The following is a 25,427-nucleotide window of genomic DNA, read 5'->3' on the forward strand; positions in this document are numbered from 1 at the left end:
CAAAGGAGATTAGTGGGATACAGCCTTCCGAGAGATGTATTTCTAGGTGGATGACATCAGCAGCCTTACCAAAGTAGAGCATTTCAATTGTAGGGAGTGTGACTACCCTAAAAAGCATTGCTCTCTACACAGACACACACACACACACACACACACACACACACACACACACACACACACACACACACACACACACACACACACACACACACACACTCACACACACACACACACACACACCATTGCCAAGGCTGGGATTATAACTCCTCCCTAACTATTTTATCACACTACAGCAATATGCAGTTATGGCACACACTACTGAGATTACTGGGATACAACCTTCCCAGACATGTATTTCTAGGTGGATGAAATCAGCAGCCTTACCAAAGTAGAGCATTTCAATTGTGGGGAGTGTGACTACCCTAAAAAGCATTGCTCTCTACACAGACACACACACACATGCACACACACACACACACACACACACACACACACACACACACACACACACACACACACACACACACACACACACACACACACACACACACACACACACACACACACACACACACACACACACAGTTACCAAGGCTGGGATTAGAACTCCTCCCTAACTATTTTATCACACTACAGCAGTATACAGTTATGGCACGTGCTATGGAGATTACTGGGATACAGCATTCCCAGAGATGTATTTCTAAATGGATGACATTAGCAGCCTTACCAAAGTAGAGCATTTTAATTGTAGGGAGTGTGACTACCCTAAAAAGTATTGCTCTCTACACAGACAGACACACACACACACACACACACACACACACACACACACACACACACACACACACACACACACACACACACACACACACACACTCACACACAGTTACCAAGGCCGAGATTAGAACTACAGCAGTTATGGCATGCGCTATGGATATTACTGGAATACAACCTTCCCAGAGATGTATTTCTAGGTGGATGACATCAGCACCCTTACCAAAGGAGAGCATTTCAATTGTAGGGAGTGTGACTACCCTAAAAAGCATTGCTCTCTACACAGACAGACACACACACAGTTGTCAAGGCTGGGATTAGAACTCCTCCAAAACTATTTTATCACACTACAGCAGTACACAGTTATGGCACGTACTTCTGAGATGTATTTCTAGGTGAATGACACCAGCAGCCTTACCAAAGTAGAGCATTTCAATTGTAGGGAGTGTAACTACCCTAAAAAGCATTGCTCTCTACACAGACAGAGACACGCACACACACATACACACACACACACACACACACACATACACACACACAGTTGCCAAGGCTGGGATTAGAACTCCTCCCTAACTATTTTGTTATACTACAGCAGTACGCAGTTATGACACACTCTACGGAAATTACTGTGATGTAACCTTCCAAGAGATGTATTTCTAGGTGGATGACATCAGCAGCCTTACCAAAGTAGAGCATTTCAATTGTAGGGAGTGTGCCTACCCTAAAAAGCAGTGCTCTCTACACAGATAGACAAACACATACACAGTTGCCAAGGCTGGGATTAGAACTCCTCCCTAACTATTTTATTACACTATAGCAGTTATGGCACATACTACAGAGATTACTTAGATACAACCTTCCCAGTGATGTATTTCTAGGTGGATGACATAAGCACCCTTACCAAAGTAGAGCATTTCAATTGTAGTGACTGTGACTACCCCAAAAAGCATTGCTCTCTACACAGACAGAGACACACACAAACACACACACACAGTTGCCATGTCTGGGATTTGAACTCCTACTTAGTTTATCACACTAGAGTAGTACGAAGTTATGGGATGCACCACAGAAATTACTGGTCTGCAACTCTCCCAAAGTTGTATTTCACAGTGGATGACCTCAGCAGGCTTGTCATAGTAGGGCTATGGGGAGGGCAGTGTGTGTGTGCATGGGCCATAAACCATTCATCTAGAATTTGACATGCCACATGCAGGCACACACATGGTTATATTTCACAGGTACGTGTATACAGCTGCTAGATGACTACTTTCTTGTACAGTCATATTGCACAGCTAGCACGTGCAGCACATAGTCTGTAATGCTAACATATACTGGTAGCTAGTATCTGCTGTGAGTGACACCTGAACCTCATGTGGTTGGGGTCCTTTGGCTGTGTGCTGGGTGGGACAGGCCTGGATGGCTCCTTGTCACAGTCACCATCTTCTACACATCTATGAACGTCTACGGCTTATTATAGTGTGCTGTCCTTACACATATTTCTGTATTCCTATCCACTGTGTGTGCAAGGCATGAGTGGGGCATACTGACAAGTGTCTGCACTAACAACTGTGACTGCCAGATATATCTGGTCCACTGATGTTTTCCGACATGGCCTTCATGTGTTTAAGTGTGTGCGCATGGCTAGTATGCCCATCTGTATTTAATGTGTGGATCAAGTCCAGGTGGTTTGTACTGCAGTGCTGGCCTTTGTGTTGTACACCAACAGGTAGCATGCTGTTTCTGCAGGGTATCCATCGAGCATTTGGCATTGACTGTTACTACATTTCTGCATTGGATGGGGGGGCTCACCTGACTATTTTTACACAGGATTGGGGGGGCACACCTGACTGTTACTACATTTCTACATAGGATGTAGGGGGGTGCACACCTGACTATTTCTACATTTCTACACAAGATTTACGGGGCACACCTGACTGTTATTACATTACTACGTAGGGTGGGGGGCTCACCTGAATATTTCTACATTTCTACACAGGATTGGGGGGGCACACCTGACTGCTATTGCATTACTAAGTAGGGTGAGCCCCCCACCCTATGTAGTAATGCACACCTGACTGTTATTGCATTACTACGTAGGGTGGGGGTGGGGCTCACCTGTCTATTTCTACATTTCAGGACTGAGGAGGGCACACCTGACTGTTATTACACTACTATGTAGGATGGGGGGGGCACACCTGACACTTGTACACATTTGCTATGACTGTACTGGTATGTCAGGTACTCCATTTCATTCTGCATTCTTACCTATCATGCTGACTAGAGGCATACCAATGTACTACAGATCGTAGCTTTGGTTGCCCTACATATTAGTGTCTGACGTCCTACTCTTCAGAACTAACATCCCACTGCCTGACCTGCTGTAGTCTGTCTGTGTAGGCTTGAGGAGATGTTAACCATAGCCATCATTCAAGGGCCACAGCACAGGATCTGTTTGGGTTTGTCTATACCTGTCCTGCTGGATGAGACTTTTGTTGGGTATGTGAACTGGCCTGACTGGCATGTGTGAGTCATTTGGACACACATGTCACCCAGCACATTTCCTGCAGTGGGTTTTGTCACCCTGTGTAGTACTGGCTACTATGGGGACTCCAGTATGTGTTACAGATGTCATGGTGCCACTATGGGTGTCTACTTTCTGCTGCCATGACAGTCAGCTACCCAATGGCCTTGCATGCTCACATCCATACCATAGATACAGGTAACGACACATTCTACTCCATTTGGCAATTGGTAGGTTGAGTGACTTACCTTGATGGTGTACCAGAATTGTGGATGGTGCTGGAGGGCTGCCTATGTCAGATGCACATAGTACACTCCCTATACATGGTTGACCACAGGTAGTGTCATATTTATCATCCCTTTTACTGTACATGCGAGTCAGAGAGCGGTCATTCCCTGGGTCCCTACTGTGTCAGTGTATGTGCTATGCTTTGTCTCTTTGCCACAGCCTCGGCATACTGGGCATGCCTCCATCTGCCTACTGGGGCAGGTTCAGGTTGTTCCTCCTCCGAGTCACTCTGTGCCTGTGCAGGCCTTGGCATTGGTGGGGGCTGTGTGGCCCTGCCCCATGATGTTCCTGCCGCAGCTGTTTCCACAGGATCATATTGTGTAGCATGGCACATACCATAACAATCTGGGTACATGTAGCCGGTGAGTACTACAAGGCTCCACTGGATGTGTCCAGACACCGGAACCATGACCTGAGCATCCCAAACATGTGCTCTATTTTACATCTGGTTTGTGCGTGTGCCTGATTATGGGGTTCTTGTTCAGGTGTGTGTGCATTTCTGATGGGTGTCATCAGCCACGGCTCCAGTGTGTAACGAGCATCCCCCATTAGGTGACCATAGGGGATGCCCCCATTTTTCAAATCTCTGGTACAGCTGCATCAGATGCCATATGTGGAATCGCAATAGCTTCCAGAGAAGCCATCACACACATTCATTATAATGCCCTGGGCATCACAGAAGACCTGGCAGGTGATGGAGGGGATACCCTTCAGTTGATGTAGGCCCTACCCTGATCACTGGGTGGTGCTTTGATGCATATGTGCATGCAGTCTATAGCATCCACTACCTCAGGGTATTCTGCTATTTGGTGGAACAGACACATATTGCTAGCCAACACCTCACAGGTGTTAAGGAAATATACATGCTCACCGGCATGTGCTGACATGGCATCCAAGAACTGGTGGAATACTCTGGATGTTGATGCCTGTGAGATCCCCATGATATCCTCAGCTAAGCTTTGGGGGATACCTGTGGCTAGTATTCCTAGGCTTGCACATAGCTTGGTATCCACTGGGATGGGTTCTCCTCTGTCAGTTTGGTGTGTCAGATGTGGCCAGCACAGCTCAACAATTTGCTGTAGGAGGTCTCTGTCCACCCTGTAGTGCTCCACTATCTCTAGCTCATGTAGCCCCTGGTAGGTTACCCTGGGTCTGTACTCTCTTCTCCGTCTCCTCACTGTGGGTTGATTGGCAGCATTCACATCCTCACCACCCTCAGCCTCTTGCACTTCAGCCCTTCTCATTTTGTAGGTTTATTTGTTAAAATTTCCGGTGGTGTAGAGTGTGGGAAAAACCAGAGGGGAAGATGTTTACATAGTTTATAGTAGTGTTCTGGGCTGGGCTGGTCTGCTGTCTGTGTAATTGGCTGATTCTGATACATTTAACCTGCCAGCTATGCTAGTTCTCCTTGATTACTTTCCTACTGCTGTTTTCCCTTCCCATTGCCTTCCTGTTTAAACCTGGGGGTGCGCAGTGCAAACAGAGTGGTCATATGTGCACAGTGCTGCTATTTCCTGGTTTAACTTTCTTTATCTTCGTTTAAAACCTGGTGCGCGGCGGCATGCACACATGCTTAGGCAGGTTTAGACACACACCCTAGCTTAGCTGTGCTAAGCTAGGAGCAAACCCAAGCCACAGGGCTCCAATCCACTTACAGTATGCCTGACACCCCCCCATGATGGCACCACCTCCTAGGCTTGCATCAAGCTATTCCTTCTCTTAAACTGTTGGGACCTGACTCACATGCTGGGGAAAACTGGGATTCACTATCATTCCCCTCATTTGCATATGATTGCCTGCTAATGCATAGTTACATGTCTCACACTGAGCCTTCCCCCTTAGCAACCACTTCTCACTGGCCATGTTGTCTTCTGCCTGCCATTGACTTCCATGGCAGAATACTGATTTTAGTTAGAATGTTTAATTTAGGTTTATTTTGTTATTTTCCCCCAGATCCCGTTTGCGCGCCGCTGCCCTATGCTTAAACAGCTGAGATCGGCTAAAAAAAAAGTTGATTATTTTTTTTTTCACTGTTTGCAATGCCAATGGCCTTATACTTGGCCATTGGCATGCTTACTACATGATATGCAGCCTTTATTTTGAGCTGTCACAGCTCCGTTTTGGATTTTGCAGAAATGTACTCGGTTACTAACAGAGTACATTAGTGCAGATTGCACTAGTCATGCACGGCCGGTTGCAAGCTTCCTGGATTGCTAAATCACCAAATTTGCATAGATTTCTCCTGCAAATGGGTTGATTTGCATACAGGGACTTAGTCCGTGCAGAATTAGTGCAGGAATGCTCGTGCACGCCCCTGCAGGCTGTTCCCGGATTGCACGGCAGACATATTGCCTGCTGGAGCTCCTGCACTGATCTTGCACACCGTGCAAGCTATAGAGAATCCGGGGGAACCTAAACCATCTTCTTCTTCTTTACTAACATATAATGTACCTCTTTTCACTGGGTTGAGCCTTGAACCCGAAATAAATGCAAACATTGCTGTATATAATTCTTTTTAATATGTTAATGGTAAACCAAAAAACACTTGCTAGATGCATCATTTTTTGCCATTACTATCAATTTTTTCAAATATATCTTTTTTCTTTAAAAGGGTAATTTAAAGGAACTTCAAAATTTATGCATTCTTCTTATCACTTCTATCATCTTTTTCCATTGCACTTCTATTGCCTTTTGTACCCTGAAATGTATCCCTAAAACTGCTAACTTATCAAGATTAAACTCAGTTCCTGTTATCTCTCCATCATATCCAAATCCTTTACTTGTTTTCTTGTGTAAATGCACTCTTATTGTATTTAAACCCTTATTCAGATTATCTGATGATTTTTACATTTCTTTCACATCTTTGAACACAATTATAATGTCATTTGCATGATAACATAATGGGTATTTCAATACCTTCCTGGTTTATATAACATACGTCTTTCAATTCTTGGTTTATGTGATCTACTAAACATTCATTACTAATGTAAATATTATACTGCTGAAAGGGCATCTTTGTTTTATCCCATTTTTATGAGTATATTCTTACATAACCATCCATTTACTGAAACATTTATCATGTTATGCTTATAAGCAGTAACACACACATTTATCTTTTCACTTATATTATACATTCAAAAAATGTCCCATAATTTAGAATTTTGTATACAGTAGAGTCCCTCTTATCCAGTCTCGCTGGGACCAGACCTTAGGCTGGATAAACGAATGGCTGGTTAATCCGAAAAAGCATACAAAATAGCATTTATGGGTTATAAATCAGCTAGAATAACAGGATTTGTGTTAGTATGCATTTTCCTTATGAATATGAAGTCTTTATGAATATGAAGTCTAAAACGCAAACATCTGTCATTATTTTGCCAGAAGAAGGCGGAAGTGTTGTTCTTCTCTGTTGTCTCTTTCTCGGGCTACAGCAGAAATTTGATGGCTGGTTAAAGAGGAGGCCGGATAAGAGGGACTCTACTGTAGTATCAAATGCTTTTTTATGTCAGCTATCATCATTTTTACATTTTCCTTTCTATTATGTCATCATCCACTAACTTCCTAATTATAATTAATAATTCCTGATCATGCTTGCCTCTTACACTATATATCATGACATCTATGACCTTGTTAATTTTAATTTCCATTCTTTTCTGCATTATTTTCATAAAAAATGTGTAGTCTGTAATATTCATTGCCACTGGTCTCCAATTCTTTATATCACGCCTGTCTCCTTTCTTCCATATAAATTCCATCACCCTTCTACATAATTTGTACTTGAACCCTTCTGTTTACCATTCATTTAATACCCTTAAAAAACATTTCTTCTGTCATGGCTCCAACTTTTTATACATTTGATATTCTATACCATTAGGTCCTGCTTCTGTTTCCATGTTAACTATTCCTAATATTCTATTCAATTCTTCTAAACACATTTCCCTCTCTCTGTTCGTTATCTTGTTGTGAAAATACATGGCGCAGTGGTGCAATGTTTGCACTGCCGTCTCACAGCAAGAGGTCCTCCAGTTCAATTCTCGGCTGGAGTGCCTTTTGTGTGGAGTCTGCATGTCCTCCCTGCATTTGTGTCGGATTCCCCTAGGTATTCTGGTTTCCTCCCACATTAGAAAGACATGCATCTGGAGCATTTCTCTCCGAGCTTCCACTGAAAATTGACTTGTTCCAAGTGGGACTTTCCTGGTAAACAAATGTTAAATAAATAAATAAATATTTTTAATTCCCATGTTTACATTTTGGATGAGTATTTCTCTTGAAACATCTCCTTTATATATTATGTCACCACTTCCATTATTTGTCTTCTCTATACTGCATTGTATCTGTTTTATCTTTTAGTTCTCTCAAAGCTAAATTTATTGATCTATTCATATATGCGTATCAACATTCAGTATATACCTAATTTTTTGGTTGTACTAACTCCCTGTTTCTTTTTCCTACCCTTACCTAAAACATGTGCCTTTCCTTTGATTTTGTGTTTATCTGTTCCGATCCTCCTAATCTTCATAATTCCTATTCTTGTTGGTCTTGTCTGTTATCTATGTCCATTTGTATATACACCTTTACTGCCATTCCTTCCAATGTTTCTATACAACATCAGACTTTGCATGTGGCCTTTCCCTTAATGACATGCTTTTAAAACAAAATGGAGGGCCCCCAACCAAAAAAAAAAAAATGATTTGCTGTTACCATTTGTCATCTTGACAACCTTCTCTTTTTCTTGTTTCTACAGTGTGCATCTCTCCTTTTGCATACAGAACCTCATGTTCACTGGCCTCTCACCTCATGGTGTCATCTGTGATTACACTATGCATTGTAATCCATAGACAATTTATCTGACATTGCATAATCATTCCTGTGCTGTATGTGTTCAGTTTGGAGGGTCAGATAAATATATTTTTGCATTTCCAGAAATGCACTGTTGCAGATATCTTTGCATTTTCTTCATTAAAATCATTTTGAATAGTCTTAAGCATGTCCTTCATAATATAACCTACAATGTATTACTGATTTAAAGATTTGTGTGCCTGGCAAGCATTCTGTGTGTTGTGTGTCTTTCTAAATTAAAACTATATGCAGCTCTGTGTTTTTCCTTTAGTCTGGTATGTTTTCTTTAAAATAGACACATTCTAATTTCCGTGGCATTATTCCAAGCCAGTGCTATAATTTCTTCTTGAAAAAAAACCTTCTATAATACTGTCTCAATATCTTGGAATCCAGCACCTTTTTATGCAGTTTCTTATTCCTGCAATATTATTTGATCTTCAAACCTATATTGGTTGTTAGAGTAAGCTTTCTTATAGATAATCAACATAAAATGAGTGGTCCTATGTATTTGAAAGTTATTTGTTCTCAAGCCTGCAATAAAGGCAATAAAACAATGGTTTTCTAATGGCAATAAAACTAATCACATTTGAGCAAGTCTTGTATAAGTGAAGAAGCTAATGACAACATTGACTAATATTTTCAGAAATAGCCACTAGGCATCTTCAGAACTAAAAGTTAGATAATAGATTTTTAAATAAACAGAGGCATTGATTGTTTCCGTATTACATGCATAAAGTATTTTTAGGTTTCCCATGTGGTTTATTAGAAGTAAACAGTTTAACAGACTTCCACTTGTGATGCAACAGTCTCAAGATAGTTATTGGACTGTAAGATACACTTTTGAATTCACGGTATTACTTGTTTGAGGATGTTTAGAGTCTCTAAGAGAAAACAGAAGGAAACAATATAGAGGATTAAGAGTGGGTTGCTGAACATAACCTGCGTATTATGTGTTTGAGACATGGATGCCAATAAATGTACCTGAAGAGTGAAGCTCGAGAGGCGAATCTAGGTATTTATGTTGAGAACACATAACTAAGAGTTATGATGGGAGACCCAGTCATAAGTGCAGGGACCTTTATCTGCTCCATGTACTACTAATTACAGAAAAAACAGCTAAGTCTTCTGCCGACTTTCTGAGCCATAAAGCACATAGTGAGCGCTGTTAGAAAGACAGTGTAATTCAGTCTTGTATGTTTGCACTCACCTTCCAAGCCTCTCAGCTGTCCAGATTTTCGCAGAATGTCCAGATTTTCACCTCATATTTTTGGTCTGCCTTCATAAAATGTGTGGTTTTCTGAAAAATAATTAAGGATTGAAGTCACTAAATAACCACATAAATTTGAGTTTCAAACTTCCTAGCCATAAAAAATAGAGATGAACAAAAATTCTGTTATTCTAGCAACTTTTTAAGTTTATAAGAGGAAGTCAGGGACTCATTACCAACACAGACAGCAGGGAGAAACAAGTTGTTGCTGTTGTCTCCTGGTTAGTACTTTCAGATTTGATTGCCTGGTGCAAGGCCTGACCTTACAATTTAAGCAGGGGATGCTTAACATTTGCTAAGTTCATTTGTCTTTTTTTTGGATATCTGAGCATAATCTCCGTGCTCCATGCACAACTATAAAGTTACAGCAATGCTGTCCTTATGATTCAGGAAAATATTAAGAGGAATGATATATGTCAGTGTTTCATCAAAACTTGAACTTACCGTAGATCATTTGTAAGATCAGTTTTTATTATTAATAAAAAAATGATGAACATTATATTGCCTTAGCACCAGGCTGTTTGGCTCTGGATATTAAACCATTATTGGATTCTTCTTAAAGTAAGCGTGAGTCATTGCTTATGCATACAAATGAAACAGAAATGCAAAACAGGGCATCATCCTCAGACGAATAAAAGCCTTAGGTGCTCAGTAAGAGTTAAAAGCTTTAAAGCAAATTTAATAAAATATTTACTTAACATAGACACAGGAAATCATAGAAATAGTGTCCAGTAGAAAGCTAAAGGATGACAAGTATTACATTCTGTATCCATAAATTAATACCTAATTTCATTCATTTTTTCACAGTTATAAGTAAAAAGCAGAATCAAGTGGCAGGCCCATGAAAACCTCAGTCACATTGTATGAGAAAGTGTATGCTGCTATTAGACAATAATCAAAACATGTTTTGTTTCATTAGAAATGTAAAGACTGATTAGGCTGTCATAATCTGAAAATTTCAGAATCTGCCATCCCATTGGTCATAAAGATGACCATACAGAAGCAATCCAGAATCACTCATTTCATGAATTCATAAAAATAATATTAATTTAAAATTCTTGCTTTTCTGCTGTTCATTTTTGTTGAGTAAGATATCCTGCAAGAAACCCGGAAATATTTGAAATACTTTTTGAATGAAAAATATTTTTCTAAATTTTTTTTAATCTGTGTAAATGTATGTGTTCCTACAAGGTGGAAGTGTTCAGTCACAAACTGTAACTGTGAGGATTTACTACAGAGTGTTTTATTTTTTACCAAATTTTTATAGCTATTTACCTTTGTAATTTTTACAAAATCTACTAGTAAAAGCTGAGTAAAACTATATTTAGATTGACTTTTTTATGTGTTTATTTCATAATATTACTAAATGAAAAGGTAAATATTTTATTATATTATAAACTAATAATTTCATTTGCTGAAGTAGTTTACTTTGAATCAACTACAGGCATACTATAAATATGCTTTATGTGTAATGATGACCTATTACCCATTCGTGTTGTGCACACTTGTATAACTGCTGTTAAAGCCTTGCCTTTTACCCAGAATGACTCATGTTCTGTTAGCTCGGGTGATGGAAAAGTAAGGCAGGAGGGGATAGCAGGTGGTGGCCTTCTGGACCGGACCATTTTGAGGGAGGAAGAGTTGGTTCAGGGGAACTATTCTTCACCATGTAAGTAGAGGATAATGTCCCCGCCCCCAACAGCTCTCACCCAAGTCAGTGGTCACATGTCAAAGTCAGGAATCAAATAGACCAAGGCTCATAAGGAGGAGCTGATAACTGGTAGGTAGGAAGATAAAAACTAAATATAAAAATCTATAGCTGCTATCCAATTAATAAGTTTACTGAGTTTAAGTAGCATTTTAGAATCTCATGTTTTTTTCTCAGAAATGTAATTTGGTCATTTTACATCTTTGCTTGTAGTTTCCCAGTACTGTGGGTATCAGTTTTGTGCCAACACATACCAAAGACATGAATGTTTTTAAGACATGTAAAACATTGTTAAAATTGTTTTCATGCTTGTATCTCTGAGTGCTTCTAACACTCAGAGAAACTTTGTTTTTATTCATTCTGATTGATGTTTGCTAATTAAGGTGATGACCTTTGCTCAGTATTCATATTTGTGGTGGGTGGGTGCTGCCATCACATGATCTGTCAGTTGTTGTTAGAGTGAATTGCTTAGCTAATTTGTATAATTATGTTTAATAGTCATAAGGTGTTCTATCATTTGACTACTGTTTTTTTTCTTGCCATTTCAAAATACTTAAAGAGTTATAGTCATGATTTACTTTTATGTAATTGATTCCCAGGTAGCATTAGTATTCTTACGGTGTATTAATGCAACATGAGGACTGGATTGTTTTATACTAAATTTGATGCTCATTTTCGGCCTTTTCCCCCTCATGTGATGTCAAGCACCTATTATTTTTAAATCTTCTTTCTTTCTTTCATTCTCTCTTCTGTTAATAGGTAGCTAGAAAGCCAGACCAACGGATAGATATACAGACAGACATACAGATAGACAGAAAGATAAATAGAGGCATATATACATATACACATAAATATATACATGCATACATAGATGGTTTTCTGTCAGAAGCACAGGATGAGATAATGCAAGAACCAATACGGTGAAAAACTAAATAAAAATTACTATGTCGTGCAATACACACGCTATTTCACATCTGCTTCTAAACATCAGCCAGTTAGCTTTGGGGCTACAGTTATTATTATTATTATTAGCTTTAGGAATAAGGCAAGTTAAGGCTAAAGTGACATTAAGTTTAGAACACTAGGTTTAAGGCTGTGGTTAAAACATTATCAAAGAATAAGAGTCAGGGCCATTGTGATATTACCACTAGCAATAGAGCTTCTTTAGACATTTAGTTAGTGTTACTGCAAATGCTGTGTTTAGGTTTCTCATTAGATCCAGAGCTGTTGTAAAGATAAATGCTAGGACAAGAGCCAGGATTAGGATTAGGAATTAGGCAGAGATTACAGTCATCTAATGGGTTAGGATATGAGTTAGTGTTAAGAACTAATGTTGAAATCAATGGCAGATTTAGTACTGATTAAAAGAAAAAGAGCTGAGTAAAAAATAAAGACAGAAGCTAAAATTATGTTATAGCACAGGGCATAGTAGACAGAGAATGACAGCTTATCTACTTCCTGTGCTTTATGTTGCATTAAGAAAGACAATTCACCCTCTACCTTCTCTTTCTCTTTCCTGGTGTCTGTACAGTGCTGAGCTCACTCTATCCTACCATCCTGTGAGCATGGCAGCCTCCTCATTCTTTTGTTCTGAGATTCCAGAATTCATTCAACCCCTTTAATTTTTCCAGTTTCTGTGCTCTCTTGCTTATATTTACACAGCCTAGTTAGGTAAGATCTGCCTTCCTTATTTTAGCTATATATACATATAGAAGCTTTTGCTACCCCTGTTGAATCCTTCTGCATCTCCTTTCAGCTTATGCCTCAGTCACAGCTTTCAGGGCCCTTCAAACTAACTCCTTGTAGTCAATCACCATCCCCTCTTATGCCTCAGTTGTCTTTTTTAGGGCCCTTCAAATTAACTCCTTGTATTCAATGTACCCTCCCCTTTTATGCCTCAGTTACCCTTTTCAAGGCCCTTCAGATTAACTCCTTGTATTCAATACACCCTTCACTCTTATGCCTCACTTGTCCTTTTCAGGGCACTTCAAATTAACTCATTCTACTCAATACCCCCCCCCTTTTATGTCTCCCTTCCTCATTACATCCATGACCCTGGTGAAGAATCATCATTTCCTTTTTATGTTGCCTCTGCCTCTCATTTACTTTGGCTTCCAGATGTCTCAGTCTCTCTTTTTCTTCAGCCTCCATCTTCTGCATTTGCTCTGTTGATTCTAATTCCAACCATTTGGCCTCCAGTTCAAGTCTCTTTAAATCCAGATGGATTTTTAAGCCCTCTGAGGAAAAGTTAAACTGTCCTGTTTCTGAGGGCTACAAGTCTCCATCAACAGACTGGTTATCTTCCTGGTTGCTGGTCTGTGTTGTAACTGTAATTAAGGCTGCAATCCTTTGCCCTTTAGTTAGGTTGGCATGCCCCAGTCCTTCGGTTTGCCACATCTCTGCCAATTGGTTCCTTGTCAGCTTGCTATAATCCTCTGCTGACATCCTTGTCTGGTCTTGTTGACTCACTAAGCTAACAAAAATTAAATAAATAAAACTATTGTGATATGAAACTCTGAATGTCTACTGTGTGGCTGCTTGAGAGTGCAAACACCTTCTTTAGTGACCACTGCTTACAGGCTACAGGAGTTCAATATCCACACCACTGTTCAACAATATGTGAGCATGTGATGATCCCGCAACTACCAACCAATTAATGTTATGCCCACCACTGCTACCCATATGTGATGGCCACCAATATGTGTCATCCCACCCTGGGCCAGTAATCAAGGACACCTAAGAAGAGCTAGCAAGTACGGCAGGTGCAAACGACCAAAGCACCACTATGAACATCCAAGAAGAGCCAGCACCACCAAGGACACAGACTTCAAATAGTTTATTAGGAATAAGTATCAGACCGGTTTTGGCATGTAGCCTTCATCAGTGATAAACCATACTGATAAATAGTGTCTTATATACACAAAAAAACAAAAAAAAAAACACATAACTTCCTGTAATCTCATTTCTCCTCAACAACAAAATTACTACATTTTATCAATGAGGTCAGGTGCAAATAATCCTCCTAGTTTTACAATCCACTTTCTTTCCTTATAATTCAAAATGGAATACCACCCCATCTTAAAAGATCTATCCCCCACAATTTTATCAATCACAACAAAAGAGAATCTAGCAGTAGGATGAGAATGGGTATGTCTATACATGACATTGGTTATCCGTTTGTTATGAATGTCACTAAAGTGCTCAGACATCCAATGCCGTAAAGGCCTAGAAGTCTGCCCCACATAGAAGGCAGAGCATGTACAGCTAGCCAGGTATACTACCCAGTCTGACCCACAATTTGCATAGATGTGAATATCAAAAATCCTACCAGTATTTCTGCTGGTGAACTGTTTTGTTCTGTCCATGTATTTGCAAAATATGCAATGTCACATTCCTAAGATCCTACCAACCTTTCCCCTGTGAGGGTTACCTGATGGCCAATCTGATCCTCCTTATATACCTTTTTATAGTGTGAAGAATATGAACCTAGTGTTTTCCTCTGCGATAAGAAAATTGGCACCTTTCTGACAAGAATTGACCTAGCTCCTCATTTACCATAAGAATATTCCAGTGTTTCTGTATCACTTCCCTCAATACATTTGTATTCCTACCATAGGTAGTTGCCAATCTGATGGCATCAGACACCCCCTGGTTTGATTCCCTTTTGTGCTGTAATAATTCTGATCTAGGTTTAAGAGATGCCCATTCACTTGCACTGTACACACCCCTCTGTTTATATCCCCTATCCAGAAATCTGCATGTGAGGTCCTGTTTAAATATGTTGTAATCTTCCTCAGAAGAACAAATTCTTCTGATCCTCAAAAAATTGCGATTTCAGAATATTTCTGACCGTGTGGTTGGGGTGGAGACTGGATACATACAGTAAATTATTATACTGAGGATATTTCCTAAATACCAGTGTATGCAAAGTATGATCCTCTTGACGTAAAACCTTAACATCCAAATAATTGATTTCCTCCTGACTATAAGTGAGCGTAAATTCTATCCCCCAGTTATTTTCATTGAGATATTGTATATATTCCAATAGGTAGTCAAGATCTCCCCTCCACAAAAGCCAGATGTCATCCAGGTATCTCCTCCATATATCACTTTCTGGTAATTAGATATTATGGGAATCATTATAAACCATCTGTTCCTCTATATAACCCATAAATATGTCAGCATAAATGGGGGCAAAAGATGCCCCCATTGCCATACCCTGGGTTTGCCAATAACAGTGTCCTCAAAAATAGAAGACATTCTTAGTCAAGACGTGCTCAGTCAAGCAAATGAGTAGGGTGTTAAAACCTGGAAGAGAGAGATTGGCCTTATTCAACCAATATTCTAGGGCTTGTAAACCATCCCAATGTGGTATGCTGGTATATAAGGACTTCATGTCCAAAGTCCACATTAACCAATTTAATTCAAGTTGTGATTTAGACACAATCTGCAAAAATTCTGTTGTATTTTTGATTCTTGCATGGATATCTGGTAACAAGGGCTGTAAATATTGAGTCAAAAAACTTGATAGCGGCTCTGTAAGGGACCCAATTCCAGACACAATAGGTCTTCCAGGGGGTTGGTTCAAACTTTTATGTATTTTTGGCAAAATATATAAATATTGCTTACCAGGTTCTTTGACTGTAAGATGTTGTTTTACATTTTCACTGATTATACCTTCCTCAACTGCTTGTAACAAAAATACATCAATTTCTTTCTTAAAATTAGGGGTGAGGTCAATTGGCATATGCATGTAATGCTGAGGGTTACTGAGCTGCCTATTTCCCTCAGCCCAGTAATAACTGGAATTCATAATGACAACAGCCCCACCCTTGTCTGCAGGTAGGATCATAATATCAGTGTTATCCTGGAACTCTCTGAGAGACTTCTGTTCATCTATGGATAAGTTGTGTCCCAACACCCGAGAAGAACATTACTTGAAATGTAAGTCCTTAAGAACCGCCTATTGTAAAATAGCCACATGTTTATTTATAGGGAGATTGAAACTAGAGTTGTGAAAATGAAATTTCATAGATCTCTGAGAATTATCCTGTGAACCAAAAAATAACTTTAGATTAAGGCTTCTACAAAAAGCTATAACATCTGAAACCAAAACATTTTCATCCACAAAAAAAACTAGGGGCAGGATTCACGAAGCCTCCGTGTAAGAGTTACAAGGCTTACACGGAGGCTGCAGTTAAACGGTGTGACGTCAGCATGTCATGCATATGCATGAGGGCATGCTGAATCACACCTACGGCTAACACGGTCCGTGAAAGACAGTAGGGGGCGTGTCCGTAGGCTGAGCCCTGCAAACGGACACCCCCCAGAAGAGTAAAAGTCCCGAAAGTAAACCCCCACGACAGAGTCCGTGTAAATGTGAATAAACACAACACAACACATGCCCCCACAGACTACGAACATGAAATGTAGAAATTAACATCTTATATATTTTTTTAAATTGTAAAGATGTTTGCCCGTGAGTGCACTCGTTTGCGCGGGCGTGCCCGTAGCTTAGCCACAGTTAGCAGTCAGTGGAAAAGCATATAAGAACTAAATATGCAAAGTAAGCCAAAAAGCAATAGCGTAGCGGTAGAGACGTCGGCTGAAGAGCAGGCAGTCATGGTTCGAGCCCCCACAACATCAATTTTTATTTTTAGTGAAATAAGCACGAAACAAGTCCCTGACGTATATGTACACATATAAAATTACATTTTATGTAAAATGTAATGAAATGGGCCATGTATTTTGAAGAAATGTGAGATAATAAAAAAAAAAAAAATGTCAGATGTGCCTATAGCTGAGCTGCAGTCTAACAAGTTGAGTACATCTGCCTGTAGGTGAGCAGTGTTTTAACATGTATAAAATGAGTGCCCGTAGGTGAGCAGTGGTTTAACAGGTGTAAAATGAGTGCCCGGGGTTGAGCAGCATTTTAACACGCTGAAACTGCGTGCCCGTAGCTGAGCTGAGCGTAATATGTGTGCTGACAGCCAAATGACACGTAAACCAGCGTAACCCATTTGCACGGAGCTACGCGCCATGCCAACAAGCTAACCGACGGGCAACGTTGAGCAAGCTGTATCAAAACTGCCTTTACACAGTCACACCTCCTAGCCTGTGTAGACATACATAAAATATAAAAAGCAATGGCCAGGTTCGAACCCAGGATACCATGCACCACAGTCAAAGTACTGAACCACTAAGCCATGACAGTTACACTTAGAAATGCAGTAATAGCATATATATAGGAATGAATAGAAAGAGGAGCATGACAAAGCAGGTTTTGTGAAGCTGATACAATTCCAAAATGGCCAATCACAGATAAGTGCGGGAAAAACGGCATATATAAGCCCCATAGGTGGGAATACACAGCATAACCAATTGTAGAACCGACTTGCAGCCAGGATGTCAGGTGTAGGTGAGGGTAGTTGCTTCCGAGCACAGAGGTGGGACATTGTGGAGTCCAAATATATGGTTTGGCTCCTTGTCCACAATCATGAGGCCCAACTCATGCAGGGCCAGGTCCTGTGGGGAGCATATAGGGCTGAGGCATGGGACCGGTTGGCTCATGATCTCACCAGTGCCGCAGGGATACCAAGGACTGGTGAGCAGGTCCGTCACCACCATGCGGACCTGAAGAGATGGAAGCAGGACCAACTGAACCGTTGGATCCAGGAGGCCCGGCAAATGCCCAACGCCCCACTACTGAGTAAGTTACATGTAATTATTTATGTAAGAAATTAACCTAGCTGATATTATGGAGATGTGTATTCCAATATTACTTTATTTATATTACAGCTGCAGGTGTCTGTTCTGCAAACCGTCGAGCCTATGGCGATAGGCTGGCACGGTTGCGCCACCAGGCAGGTCAGTAATTCTCTCCCTGTAACTGTAAATAAATATATAAGTATGACAGTTAGCAAAGGAGTGCAGTGTAGTCACTAATTAATAAAATGTGCAAGTAACAGTGTAAGAGGGTTTGCAAGTATTGCTTGATTACAAAAGTGTGATGCAGCCTGTAATCCAAACATAAAAATTAAACAAGTCTGAAATAAAGATGTCCCACCTGTAATATAATAGTACATAACTTGCAGTAGGCTGAAAAGTACAGCTGCAGAAGCTGAGTAAAACACATGTGTGAAATATATCCCTGTTGAAATACAGAAACATGACAGAAGTGAGACTGTTGGAAAGGATTGTTATAACTACAGGTAAAACATGTCAATAAAGCCTAGAATTAAGTACCATCCTGAATTGTAAAAATAAAACAAGCTGAAAAGTACAGCTGCAGAAGCTGAGTAAAACACATGTGTGAAATATATCCCTGTTGAAATACAGAAACATGACAGAAGTGAGACTGTTGGAAAGGATTGTTATAACTACAGGTAAAACATGTCAATAAAGCCTAGAATTAAGTACCATCCTGAATTGTAAAAATAAAATAAGTGAGAGAGTGTGAGAAAGAGTTATGAATCCACCAATAAAGTAGTAATAACTCCTGAATAAAGTATACTGCAGTCAGTACAGAATGAAATGAATGTGACAGGCAGGACCAAACAGTAACATGTGTTGAAAATGGAACCGCAGCTGGAATGTGTGTCCCAAAATCTGGATATGTTGCTCTCAGTCTGCAATATGCAGATAGTATGGTTGTCTGAAATACCAAACATCCACAGTTGTCTATAGCTATATAAAGCAAATGTAGCAGGATGATGTAGCTGAACAGAGCCAGATATGAATGTGTATGAATAAAAATGAAAATGTATATTGATGTAGCAGTAACATTCCTATCACCAACTTGAAGTAGTTATCACATAGGAAACTGTAGGTAGAACTGTAGTGTGTATATATCTGCAGCTATTAGAAATGTACAGCATATGTATTGGTATTTGAAGTTGTTAATTAAATTTTCTTCACCCTACCCTATAACCACATATAATCCATTCCACGTGAAATTGGTATGTGCAATCACAATTAACACCCCTGGACATTTGTCCTGTTGGTTCATACATATGTGCATGTACGTTGATGCATCTGCCCTGTTCATACATCCAAACCTGATGACCTGTTGCCATCAATCAACCCTGCATGTTGTTGGATTGTGTATTGCTGTTCAAATTATGCATGTGTTATGCTTGCTGTTCAATGGTTTGAATATATGGGTGTTTGGTTAATGGGAATATTAATGCATGCTGTTACAACTAATTGTGAATGGTATTGTATGTTACTAACCCAAACTGTCATAACATAATGCAAAACATAGGACGACAGGGAAGGTGGGTTCCAGCGGACCCACCTCTCCCTCCTCAACTGGCGAGTACACCTGGCAGTAGTGCCCAGGCCGGACCCTCCTCCAGTGGCCCTGTGCCATCTGTGGGTTGAAGTGCTGCAGGGGATGGGGCTCATCCCCCCTCTGCAAGTGTGGCCGGAGGAGAACATCCACTCACCCTCCGTAATATCCGGACTGTGGTGCGTAGGGAGATCTGGGACGCTGTTCTTGGGCCCCTATGCCAGCTTGAGGCAAGGGTGGCACAACTAATGGGCGTGCCTGCTGCCCGGCCTACACAGCCCCCAGCACAGCCCTGTCCTGGGCAGTGAAGGCACAGTGGCAACTGCCCATGGGTGGGGATCTCAGTTCCACTGTTGCCATCTGTGGGCTCATGGGCTCGAGATATCCAAACATCCGTCCCCGTCAATTGTGTAACCCCCCCCACATGTGTCATACACTGCCCCTGTATGCATCTTGTTTGTCTTATCTCTTAACCTACCCAACCTACCTCCCCAGCTATACCGACTTCCTGTACCTGACATACCACTCTCACCTGGAAAAAAAAAAAAGGGCACTCTGTACCCACAAAAAAATTATGCCCCATACATAGCTGCCCATTTTGCACACGTGTCTGCTGGACATGGAAACTGTCAATTACAATTGGCTATACAACAAGTATTATTGTTGTCCTTACACCTCTCTCAGGGGTGGAAGGTTTCAAATGTCACACCAAATTACAAACATATGCACAGCTGTTGCTGATGAAGAAATGGGCAGCTATAGGCCTTACCTACATCCCTCCTGCAAAACCCGAGCTTGTTTCCCTACTGTCTTACCCTCTTTGTGACCCCTTTTTCACCACTTTCCTGTCTCCCCATTTTCATTTCTTTCAAAGAAATTAGCGCGGGTGTGCGCAAGAGTAAGCACTTTTAAGCAGTTGTAAGCGGGTATGTGCAGAGCTAAATGCCAGTGCGCATGCGTGAGCTCCGCGCAAACCAGTGCTAACCCAGTTACAACTGCTTAAAAGTGCCTTAGTCACTCTGAATGACAAGGCCTGTAGTCTGCTCAAAAGCAAAATAAAATCCCACTGTCAGTCCCGAACCCAGGAAACAGTAGTCTGCATGACTTACCACTAAGCCATGACTGCTATATAAGAACATTGTGCTACAATAAATATATCATGCAATAGTAGGAATGAATGTAAAGGGAATATAGGATGTGTAGTACACAAAGCATGTCATGTATATTTACTGTCAAATGTAGTGGATTACTATAATAGTAGTGTGTGAACTGAAACAGCCATGCTACTTGGTAGCTAGTAGGTAATAATGTCACTGTAGCACCTTTCAAGCCACACACATACTCACAGCAGGATAATCACTGCCCATACCCCACAACCTCTTACAGCAACATATCCGGACTAAGTAATAAAAAATGTGGAGCAAAGGCCCAAAAACAGAGACACATTTCAAATATTGCTCCAACAAACTTAGACAGTTGAGAGAGTAACAGGTTTTGCATTATGCTGGATGTTTGGAAGGGTATGAAGTCTGAAACTGAAATATTTGTTGTTGGTCACTATAGTCTGACTTGAGCCCTGAGTGATTTGCCAGAAAAAGCTGTTTATGAGATATGGACCAAAATATGAGGTAAAAATGTGGACATCCTGCAAATATCTGTACACGTGAGAGGTCTGACACTGCCATATTTGAATAGTTAAGAGCCTAGACATAGCAACAGTGACTGAGTTACAGGGATGCCCCACAGACTCCCTGTGAAATGTACAAACAGTAGGCAGAAAGGTGTTACAACACATGCAATGGTAACTACGAAGTACTGAAAGTATGCATCACTTGCACGTCGGAAATAGTGTAGTAATACATATGCTCATGCTAACCCACAGTCACAACTGCAGAATACCAGACAATTTAATGGGTGTACCCCACTGATATGTACCATTCCATGAGGAAGATAAAAGATGCACCTGAGAGTCTCTGGGGCCTGCTCAGCAGCATACTCAAATACCCTAATAGATGTCAAGGCCCACACCATGGCCAGACAACACTGCATGCAGTAACACCCTAGCAGATATAGCAAGCATTCTAAGGTGTGAATGTACATGGAAAATAGGAAAGCCACAGCAACACACTACAGTCAAGACACCTAGCAGGCATACAAGTAGTGAATGTAAAGGGCAAATATTGAAGCCATAGCAACAAAGTGCAAGAGCCACTGCTATATACCAGTTACACCACATGTCCCACAGGAAAGCACACACACCCACATTAACAGTAGTAGTAGTCTTAGGTGTCAGTGTACATACACACTTAGTACAGGAAACTGGAGAAATGAATGGAGAAATGTTACTCTACAACACAGCCGGAAATATGAGAGAGATACTAACCTTTACACTCACAGAACAGTATCCACAGCATACCAGCATGGTCCCTGCTCTTAAACTCTGAAAGGGCTATGCCTATCTCACATACCTTTTTATAGCACTGTCCTGAAATCACAGTGAGAACTGCAATCAGTACACAACTGGCTGCATGCAATTAGCAAATGCTGGATAACAATTGGTGCAGAGGCCATCACATGGACATATGCAGATACCTACAAAAGCATGCTGTACTCCAAGTCCACACATGCAATACTTTCATTGCACCCTCTGGAGGTAGGGAGAGTGAGAGAGAGAGAGAGAAAAAAAAAACATACACAAACAAAAACACTCAACAAAACCTACTAGAAAGCTGACATCTGTCAACTGGAGCAGCAGCAGGACACCAATCCAAAAGGCAACGCAAGCAGCTGTGACAAACACAGGTAATGTAAAGTAATACTTTAAAAGTCTACATACTGTGAACCCTCCATATGTGTCATTGGTCTGTATCTATATGTATATGAAGATGTGCAGCAACTATCAGTGAAGGCTGTACATACATATGTATGTGAGGGCATCTATGTGCACATATCAATGTAGGTTGAATGTAGGTTGTAGTGCAATGTACAAAGTAGGTTTCACAGTTATGTATGTTTAGCAGTATGTTAGTGTGTGTATACAGTTTTGTAAACAAACATGTTGATATACCTATCTATCATATGGATACGTGTGTATGCCAATATATGCATGTATGTAAATATATATATATATATATATATATATATATATATATATATATATATATATATATAATATGCATATATGTATACATAGATAGAGAGGGATGTAGGAATACATAGACAGATGTAGATAGATAGAATATGTACAAACATATATATGTAATACACACATGCAGATATAGATATATGTAGAGACATATACATAGACAGACAGATCTGACTATCTACAGATATGACTGTATATGACGATCTCACACTCCCCCGTCCCACCCCCTCTGTCACTCTCACCCGCTCTCTGTCACACACCCCCTGTCCATATCTATAGCAATATATGTACATCGATATATATATGTGTATATGTATACAGACATATATATATATATATATATATATATATATATATATATATATATACATATATACATATAGATAAATATATATATATATATATATATATATATATATATATATATATATATATATATATATATATATATAGAGAGAGAGAGAGAGAAATGTATATATATTCTGAGTGAGGCACATGTGTACAGATGTATTGCAACAGGTGCCTGGTGACAAAAGCATGGAGTGAACACCAGTGTCAAAACTGGACTACCATACCCCATTTCAAATCACCTACACCAGTAACCACCAGATATGTGATTGGCTGCCCACCACTGCATGTGTCAGGGGTGAACAGGGTCATAAATGTGTACAATAGTCCCCCCAATGATAGTCACAGTGGCACACTATTCCTGGAATACCTGTACATGGTATGTGTCAGCAGACATAGTGTGTCAGCTATGGACATGTAGGTCAGTGTACCCCTCCACACCACACAATGGCTTCCACGGTATGTACCTCACATGACAGCTACAGATATGAAGAAGGACACAGTGACATGTACGACACTGTGACAATGCACTCAAACACATTACCAATGCACAGTGACTGACAACACCACAGAGTGCACACATACTACCCACATAGATGTTACCCCTCCTGGATTTACATACTTAAGTCACACCCATGACAGATGTCCAAAACCATAGTAACACCTGACACCATCCACAACCTAAATGACCGCTGTGTGTCGTCCTTGACACCGCAGTAGAGAGCACATGGCAGAGGTACAGATTCCTACCCACAGATAAGTCATACCCTGCAATAAACCACACAGCGTTAAGAAGCAAGACTCTCCATGAGTACATGTCACACATACCCCTGCTGAATGTTAGTCAGATAGGTAATATGCCATATGAGTCACCCTGTGTAACTGTTTGACAGGAGCAGGTACCATCACATCACATGTGTCACAATGGTCAGGGTAGCAGAACAGAATGCTGCTGTAGTCCCAGGGGCAATAGCATATTGTATTGCATTGTATTGTATTGTATTGTATTGTGTTGTATTGTATTGGTATGTAGAGGTGCCTCCTTTGTGGAGTGGAACCACTGCTGCTGTACGCCAGTGTACAGGTACATATCCTGTAGTCAGGTTAGTGTTACATAGCACTTCTATATGTGTGTTTAGCTCCTCTTGGAGTTCATGTAACATGCATCCGGAAATACCATCAGGTCCCATTGATGCTTTTCTGAGGGCGGCTCTCACCTGGACATCTGTGATGACAGGGAGGTTACATTCAGCTGGGATAAGTATGTCTTCATTTGGGGGAGAGGGGGGAAAATTGCACTGAATCTGTCTGCCACAATGTTGCCAATATCTGTGGGTTCAGTGAATTATTTGTTGTTGTGTACTAACTATGAGCATATTGGAGGGTTTCTGACCAGGTTTCTAACATAACTGAAGAAGGCCTTGTGGTTATCTGTAGTGTCCCCGGCGATTTCCCTCTCAAAGTTGCCCATGGATGTTTGTATGAGAGAACATAGCTCTTTAGTAGTGCTGATCAGACATGCCTTCCCTTTATGGAATTATGCTCTGTCTTGCAGTAGCTTCCATCTTTTGTTATACAATCTGTCTATGGCTGGGGTCCACCAGACAGGATGCTTTCCCTTTATGGAGAGTGTCTTGGTCTTATATGGGATTGCATGATCCATGCATTCTCGAGATGTCCGTAGAAATCATTTGTGAAGGGGCCAGCATTGTGGGTTGTGGCTTCCACTGGCCCAGTGGGCTTAAAGGATACCATCTCAGTCTTACGAAGTGTAAAGTTTGCGTTTGAAATGTTATTCACTGTAGTCGTTTGTGCTGGTGATGGAGGTGGGATATGTATATCCAGGGCAATTAGTTTGTGGTCAGATCACAGTAGTTGATGATGTACCCCATACAATACCTTGATACAAACCCCCAGAGTGAGGAGGTGCTTTGGACCTGAATCAGTGCTCTGACTGCTGGGGTTTGGTAGTATGTCGTATGGAGTGTGCCAGGTACTGTTGCACAGTTGTTGGCTGAGCACTGATACCTGGCCATTTACATGTGTATCCACCAATAGACAGACAGATGCTATATATGTGAGATATGTTGTATCACAACAGTCGAGTAGCATGTGTAGTATGTGTGCCAAATTCTGCTGACATATTTTGCTGATATCATTTTATTTCCTTTTTCAGGACCATGGCTCACCAGTGCAATCCAGCATACTCTGCAGCTGAGGATGAGGAAATACACCAGAGCCTGGTGT

This window comes from Protopterus annectens, chromosome 2.part0 (genome assembly GCF_019279795.1).
Source record: "Protopterus annectens isolate FY-2018-M chromosome 2.part0, PAN1.0, whole genome shotgun sequence".
Classification (NCBI taxonomy): Eukaryota; Metazoa; Chordata; order Ceratodontiformes; family Protopteridae; genus Protopterus; species Protopterus annectens.